This window comes from Pollicipes pollicipes, unplaced genomic scaffold (genome assembly GCF_011947565.3).
Source record: "Pollicipes pollicipes isolate AB1234 unplaced genomic scaffold, Ppol_2.1 Scaffold_4881;HRSCAF=5763_pilon_pilon_pilon, whole genome shotgun sequence".
Classification (NCBI taxonomy): Eukaryota; Metazoa; Arthropoda; class Thecostraca; order Pollicipedomorpha; family Pollicipedidae; genus Pollicipes; species Pollicipes pollicipes.
The window spans coordinates 53656809-53664174 of NW_023596576.1; the positions used below are offsets into that span (position 1 = coordinate 53656809).

General features: G+C 55.7%; 1 long non-coding RNA gene across 1 annotated transcript; it reads right to left on the bottom strand.

Moving 5' to 3' along the window:
* On the bottom strand, positions 1-3847 carry LOC119099723 (uncharacterized). The gene is made up of 2 exons (XR_005094408.1): positions 3707-3847; positions 1-438 (listed from the first exon to the last, which is right to left on the bottom strand). It is a non-coding gene; the product is annotated as an uncharacterized LOC119099723 (long non-coding RNA).
* Positions 3848-7366: the final 3519 nt, after the last annotated feature.

The following is a 7366-nucleotide window of genomic DNA, read 5'->3' on the forward strand; positions in this document are numbered from 1 at the left end:
GGCATAGTCGGCTTTCTTTATTTCATAATAAAAATAGCCGCCAGCAGACGGAACGGAACATTACCAACAAAACTTGGCCCCATCTCCTGAGGCGCGCACAAATCAACACTTGCCGCCGGCCTGAGAGGAGGGCCGGGCCGCGGCCGATGACCGCGCCATCGGGCGGAGCGCCCTGGCGCCGGGCCGGCCATCGGCACCGGCCGAACGCGAGCCCGGCCGGCCCGGTGGCGCGCAGGGGGCGCCACCGTCCTCAGCAGGCCGGCCGCGGGGGCGCCCGTGGCGCGGCCCGCCGCCGCCACCCGGCGCAGGCGCGCCGCATGCTTCTGGAGTTCGCGGAACAGGTTTACTTCTTCTTCTTTTGCTCCTTCAACTTCTTCTTCTCTTCCCGCTTGCGCTCCTTTTCGTTCAAGCTGTTTACTAATTTGTACATGAAGAAACCTGCCAAACGGTAACGGTGACGAAAGTGAGAAAGAAGCATTGCGTGCCTCAATCGCGAGGCCGGCTACTGTAACACCATTCATTTTCGATACTGTTGCTCCATGGTTTCTATAACGACGGATTCACACTTGATGACGTGCTAGAAGACATCCGACCATTGCACGAGCTTTGAACGAAAAGCACACACGAAAGGGGTGGGGGTGGGGGGGAGCCGAGCAGAAGCACATGCCAGTTAGCAAAACATGCCTTGCCAGCAATATACCGCTGCTCCATTGTTCAATGATTGTCGTGCCTTACATCATACAGAATAGTCAATATAGTATTGTGAACACATGAAAGGTGAGCACAACCTATAACGCAAGTGTGACAGCCCATTACGCCAGAGTGGCGACATGTGACGAAACAGTGATGTCTCGGGACGTGACGCATTCCGTCTCGGATCTGTCACCAACTACGTCCCACCACTGGTGCCGCTAGTACCACGGACGTAAGAGGTGACGAGGTCCACTGGATGACCTTGGCGTCACCTCTGGAATTCCACGTCACGAGGCTGGATCTCGAGCCAGCCGTCGAGCACGAAACCACCAACAATCTCCAAAACACGCACACACACAGGCTCACCGCTGACGCTGGTAACGAACCATTACCCGGCGCCGCTGATCAAAGGTCTTCGAGAGCTCTTGTTCTGGGTATTTCAAAGTTTCTCCGGCCATGATCGGCCTTTCCACAGCTAAGAGACGCTGGAGAGGTCAGTGATGGGGCGATACCATGTGGATCGTGGATGGTCACCGCTACCGAGCTCTGCCCACACAGGGAGCCGACCTCGCGCTGTGTGCTGGCGCTCGGGCGGTACGGACGCGGATGGCCACCGCTACCGAGCCCTGCCCACACAGGGAGCCGACCTCGCGCTGTGTGCTGGCGCTCGGGCGGTACGGACGCGGATGGTCACCGCTACCGAGCCCTGCCCACACAGGGAGCCGACCCTCGCGCTGTGTGCTGGCGCTCGGGCGGTACGGACGCGGATGGTCACCGCTACCGAGCCCTGCCCACACAGGGAGCCGACCCTCGCGCTGTGTGCTGGCGCTCGGGCGGTACGGACGCGGATGGTCACCGCTACCGAGCCCTGCCCACACAGGGAAGCCGACCTCGCGCTGTGTGCTGGCGCTCGGGCGGTACGGACGCGGATGGTCACCGCTACCGAGCTCTGCCCACACAGGGAGCCGACCTCGCGCTGTGTGCTGGCGCTCAGGCGGTACGGACGCGGATGGTCACCGCTACCGAGCCCTGCCCACACAGGGAGCCGACCTCGCGCTGTGTGCTAGCGCTCAGGCGGTACGGACGCCAGGGAACTCGATCGACCAACTTGCTGACGACCGTAGCGCGCTTCTGGTGAAGCGGGGCGTTGCAGGAATTCAGGGCGGCGGGTGGAAGAGAAAAAATGGGCGGATGACGAAATAGTAGTCATGCCAAGACACAAAACCCAGCCACGGAACGGCGAGTGAGGATTCACTGGACACAACTTGCAGAGGAGAACCCAGCTACACAGAATCGAATGAAAACGTACTGGACTCAGTCGGTGGAGAAAAGAGGGGATACGTTGCTGAGCCCAGTTGCACAGGAGCGGATGGATACCTATACCTAGGCGGACGGAAGTCCAGCATCAGCCCAGCAACGACAGAGCGAAAGAAAATGCGGCGTTCTGCCCAGCTTTATGTGTCGGAGCCGGAGAAGCGCTAAGTTCGCTCTGAAAGCCGACAGCTGTCACTCCATTTAAACGATGACAAACGAGCAAAACCACGACCGACACAGGGACATTTGGCCACCATTTGTCCAGACGATATGACGGCTCAAACTGTGCAGTTTGTGAATGTCAATGCCCTGCGACGGCGCCGGAGGGCAGCCTGGCCGACGCCTGCTGTTTACGCCGCTGCACTGCAGCCGCTCGCAGTGGAGGGCTTGTCCGCTCCTTGACCGGTACCCGGACGCGAGCGCCGCTACTCCGCGGTCACCCACCTGGCACCCGGGACCGTTCCTGCCGCGCTGTACTGCACACCGCCGTGACACACAAGACACTACTCGAGCGTGCTCCCTATGCTGTGTTAGACGGTGCACCGCCGGTGCACACCGGAGAACTGACGAGCCTCAGGCAGGCCAGCCATTGTAGGGAGATAACGGTACTTCACGGGGTAAGCGCAGCAGGCTATCGTCAGCAACCAGAGCAACGAATATCTGTTGAACCGCAGGCACGAAAACGTTACTGAACGGACTCCATTGTATGGATGCCGAGCACTCACTCAAATTAAATTCGCATTTGAAGCAAAAACACTGCGGCGACAGGCCTGCGGATACTGCGCATACTGAGCGCGCACGCCTCGTTCGGCACGCGAGCTGGAAACGCGCTCCACGTCGCTGACCTAGCACCCCCTGGTGACAGGCAACCGCCAATGGGAACAGAGCAGGTGCCTGGCTCAGACTCTCTGAGATCCCTATCTGTGCCGCAGCTGTCTCGCTCCGACTCGATAACAAAACACCACTTGTCATGACACAACGCCAAGTCCCGGCGCCTGCCACCTTGACGCCTTCTTTCGTGTGGATTCAGACGCTGTTCGCCGCTCACCCACCTGCGAATCATTAGTTTTTACAGCAAAAATGGCCTGCATCCTCGCCAAAGCGCCTGATGAAATTTGTCGTTTCCCTCTTCCCAAGCATGTTCGCAAGGCCAGCCCCAAGCTTGGCCGGCCGGCAGCCGGCAGCCGGCCCGACATACAAGGGGCGAACGCCGGCCGCCCGGACCGGTTTCCGTGATGTTCCCGTGCTGAAGAAACCAACTGCAGGCCGATACAGGTACTGCTGCACTGGCGCAACCCAACCGGCACAGGGCAGATAGTTACCAACCGAGACTCGAATCGACGTGAAGATCGCAAGCAGAAAAGGACGTTCAATGAACAACAGAGGCCGAAATTCGTTTGCAGCATGTTTGCTAGCTTCGAAGCGATCACAAAACGAGGGCCCAGCAACGACAGCTTTGCCGAGCCGTCTGTTGACAACCGATGGTGAGACAGCACGACAGAATAATGACGTCACGACCGAAAACGGGCGACTCCAACAGCCAGTCGATGCTGCGCCGACAGGAGGCCCGGACCGAGACGGAAACGGCCTGGAAAGCAACAACGGCCGCCGCACGACGCGGTGGCTGAGTGTACCGGCGGCCACGTCTGACCCGCGCTGACCCGGCGCCCGCCGTGGGCCGGCCGGCCGGCTCACTCACCAATCACAGCCATCGGGATGAGGAAGATACCGATCCCGATCAACGGCGAAATCAGCCACCAGAGGAAGCTCTGCCCACCGCCGTCAGTCACCATGTCGTCCGCCATCGTGCCGCCGCCGCCGCGCTGTGCCCGCTCGCCCGCCCGCCCGCCTCCGCCGCCGTCCGCAGCCCGCCGACGTGGTCCCGCCCAGTGCCTGCGTGGCACTCGCGAACGCCACCGGGCGGCCGGCAGGGGCGACGCCAGCGCCGCCGCCGCGGACGACCGGCAGGGGCGCGCGCAGCGGTCACGTGCGCCGGCCGCGGATCGCGTGCTTCACTGTGCACGATGTGTGGACGGGCCGCGCGGGGAGGGGGGAGGGGGCTGCAACTGCCGTTCGTTTAGCGATCAGCTCTGACCACACAGTTACGGAGCGTACGGCGCCTCAACCTGGAGGCAGTTAACGGACTCGGCCCACCACACAAGTTTTGTAACTACACTTTCTCAATACCGCGCAGAACATTCTGATGACATTCTGATGACCATCTGGTGACCATCTTTTCAACCCCGGTAAATCACAAGCAGCCAACAAATTGCCACTTTTGTGTTTGTCTACGGCCGTAAGGCAATTGACAGGCGTTGCCATAGCGCACGTACCATTACCGCGTACTGCTCTCCTTTAACATCCACGCTGAGGTGAAAACTTGCAGAATTATTACTCGTTACGTAATATCAATAAATACTTCCAGCGTAAATAAATAATCTGCCTGTTATCCAAATCCATGTTTTTTTCCTGAATGCTTATCATTTTAAAATTGCATATTATATCTAATAATCAAAGCACGTATTACATAAACATCTAGAATCATCCCTATCCTGAGCGGATGAAACGTCCTCTCCAACTTCACGTCTTCAGACAGGGGAGGGGGGGGGGCGGTAATGTCGCCTCTATCCCGTCGAATTATCACTGACGCTAACTTTTTGAAGTACTTAACCAACCGTCAGTGGTTGTTTGCGTGGTAATAAGCTGTAGGAAATTGAACAGCTGATTTTGTAGTGTACACTATAGGATGCATCTTCCAAGGTCACTGACCTGTGGCGGTCAGAGCTCAGGCCATGGTTTCTGACAAAGGTAATTCTCAGGGCACGTTCCGACCTGATGCGACAAAGGGGTGTTACTCAGCAGTTTTCCATTGCATGGCTCCCGTGTAATACGTGCGGACGAAAATACTAGTGCCTTTCCGACGAGGTTATTGTTATTAAAATTAACAAAATAATAACAGAGAGCGTGTCGTGCTACATACACGTTCGGCAAAGACTCCACGTGAAGTCACGTAGGAATTAATGTTGCGCGCCACGAATACACCCAACGTTATGAAAGTGTCGAGCGATAAAACTTGTGTACGAAGTTGGTTTGAGGCAACATAAAAACTCATACCTCTGTGTTTATTGGTGTTGCGGCATAAACGGAGGGGGCACACTGTATCGAGGAACAAAGGTGATATATTTTTTTTGGTATGGCAATTAAGTGACCCAAGCTTATCAAGTTATTGTACTTGTTCCTTTAAGAGCGTAACCAAGCCAGCAGTGCCCTAGCAAATCAAGTTCGTATTCACGGGGAGGCCCATGCCAGCGCGGACGGGTGGCAACAGCCGGTATTCTTCCTTGTTATCTCAGTGTCTGAATCAGGATGGCAACAGTTGACAAAAGATAACTGCAGCTAGCGGCAGCAAAATAGAAACTTAGACATCCACCCATGATGTCAACAAGAAGCCGAACATTTCACGACCATCCACACCTTTTTCGAATATTCCTTTATGTTAGCAGAATGAGTAGGCGACACACAGTGCTGAGCAATAGGCTTCGAATGAGTCTGGACCCGGGAGGGGGAGGGGGGGGGGGGGTAATTTTCTAAGCAGAGACAAGGCCTCTGCTACCCCTGCCTGGCAACGTGGGTCCCTGGATGACACAGGGTTTCCCATTGTCTGAGGGGCTTCGACGGAACCAAGAGCCCTTCTGACTGACCCCCGCAGGGCTCGGCCTTGACCCTGCTTGAGAACCGCCCCCCGGTGGACACGGGGGACCATTGTTCGGCGCTAGTGGTTTCTGACCAACATAAAGATACTCGGCACAAGACACCTCTGATCAGCATTCGAGAGCCCCGACTCACAGGGCCGGGGTCACCGCACATCAGTCCCGACGGACTCAAAGGGCCCTCGGGAGATCTTCAGGTGGTGGAGGCGGGAGGGGTGGGAACACATGTCCACTCCTCCCTCCGTGTACTTCCACTGCCAACGTCAATGCCTAGCATGTGAGCAGCAATACGTGCGTCACTGGTGCTTCATGCCGGAGCCAGGTGCTGTGACTACATGGCGCCACGTGTGGCCTCTCACTCCAGCAGGAAGGGCGGGCACCGCGGAATCGCACCGCACGCCTATGATCTCCCCCGACGCGCAGATCAACCAGCTCGTGAGAGAAACACAAACTGCAGTACAACGATTGGACGGAAGGCGATATAATTGTTGTTTTCTTCGTTTAAGACGTCTTGCTGCCAACAATCACGGAGTGTGAGAACAGTTGAAAAGCTGAAAAAAACTTAATTTGTTAGAAGCCGTTCTACATTCTGGCTTCCATTCAAATACATGGTAAGAAGTGAAAAGCAGAGCACTACACGGACATAGACGAAAATTAAAAGACCGTCTGCACATATACATGCATCTGTCATACGGTTGTCATCTGAAATCAATGTCTAGCTAGGAAACAAATTCACGCTGGGTACTTGAGGCTATGCTGGCCGGAGGCAAGCGGTTCTGGGAAGAGTCGGCATCCGACTGCTGTCAGTAGCAGAGTGACTCAGCGCTGACCTCCCTTTGTACGCAGGCCTACCCGAGACCAGCGGGGAGCGAGCGAGGGCTCGGGTCATGCCATTACAGGTGCTAGTTTTTCCTCACATTCTAAGGAGGCGGTCTTCCTGAACTGTACTGAAAACATGGCTCCTCTTCTTGTGTCTCGCCTCCACACATATCTCCATCGGGCTACTTGAGGGGGTAGATTACCAAACGTGATTCACGCCAAAACAGAGTCGAGAAGCACAGGCCTCGTTGTACGCAACGGGTGTTTGCCAGCATGTGTGTGGTACACAGCAATATCGCTGACCAAAAACGAGCTTTGATAATTTTTTAAAGATTCTGCTATGAATGAAACATTATGTGGACCAGTTTACAAAGGTGCAAGGTTTTACATCATCACGATAACCGAAACCACAGAGAGCACGTGGCGGTGTTTTCAATGAATAGTTTCTCGATAAACCAATAAATACCGTGCCACAAAAATGGACGTGGGGCCTTCTTACAAATGTGCGTTATGAACTCCTGTATCATGACCGCAGAGTCCCCTGGAATGCATCTTAAGTCCAGCAAAAAGCATTTGGCAGCCAGCTTGTGTGCTTTTGTATTTTATCGGTCGAGGACGTAATCTAAAACAGCACAGCCATGCGGCGTTATGTATCGTCGGATGCAAATTTCATATCTTATTGGTGTCAGCACTTCCTGATGCAAACTACAGCTCAAATAAGACGAGCTGTCGAACGTTACTGATAGGCGACGGTCGAGCTGGTGACCATTGTAGTCGCTGGCACTCTGCAGAGCACCAGCGAGCGTGCACCCGGCCCCCTAGAGGCACGA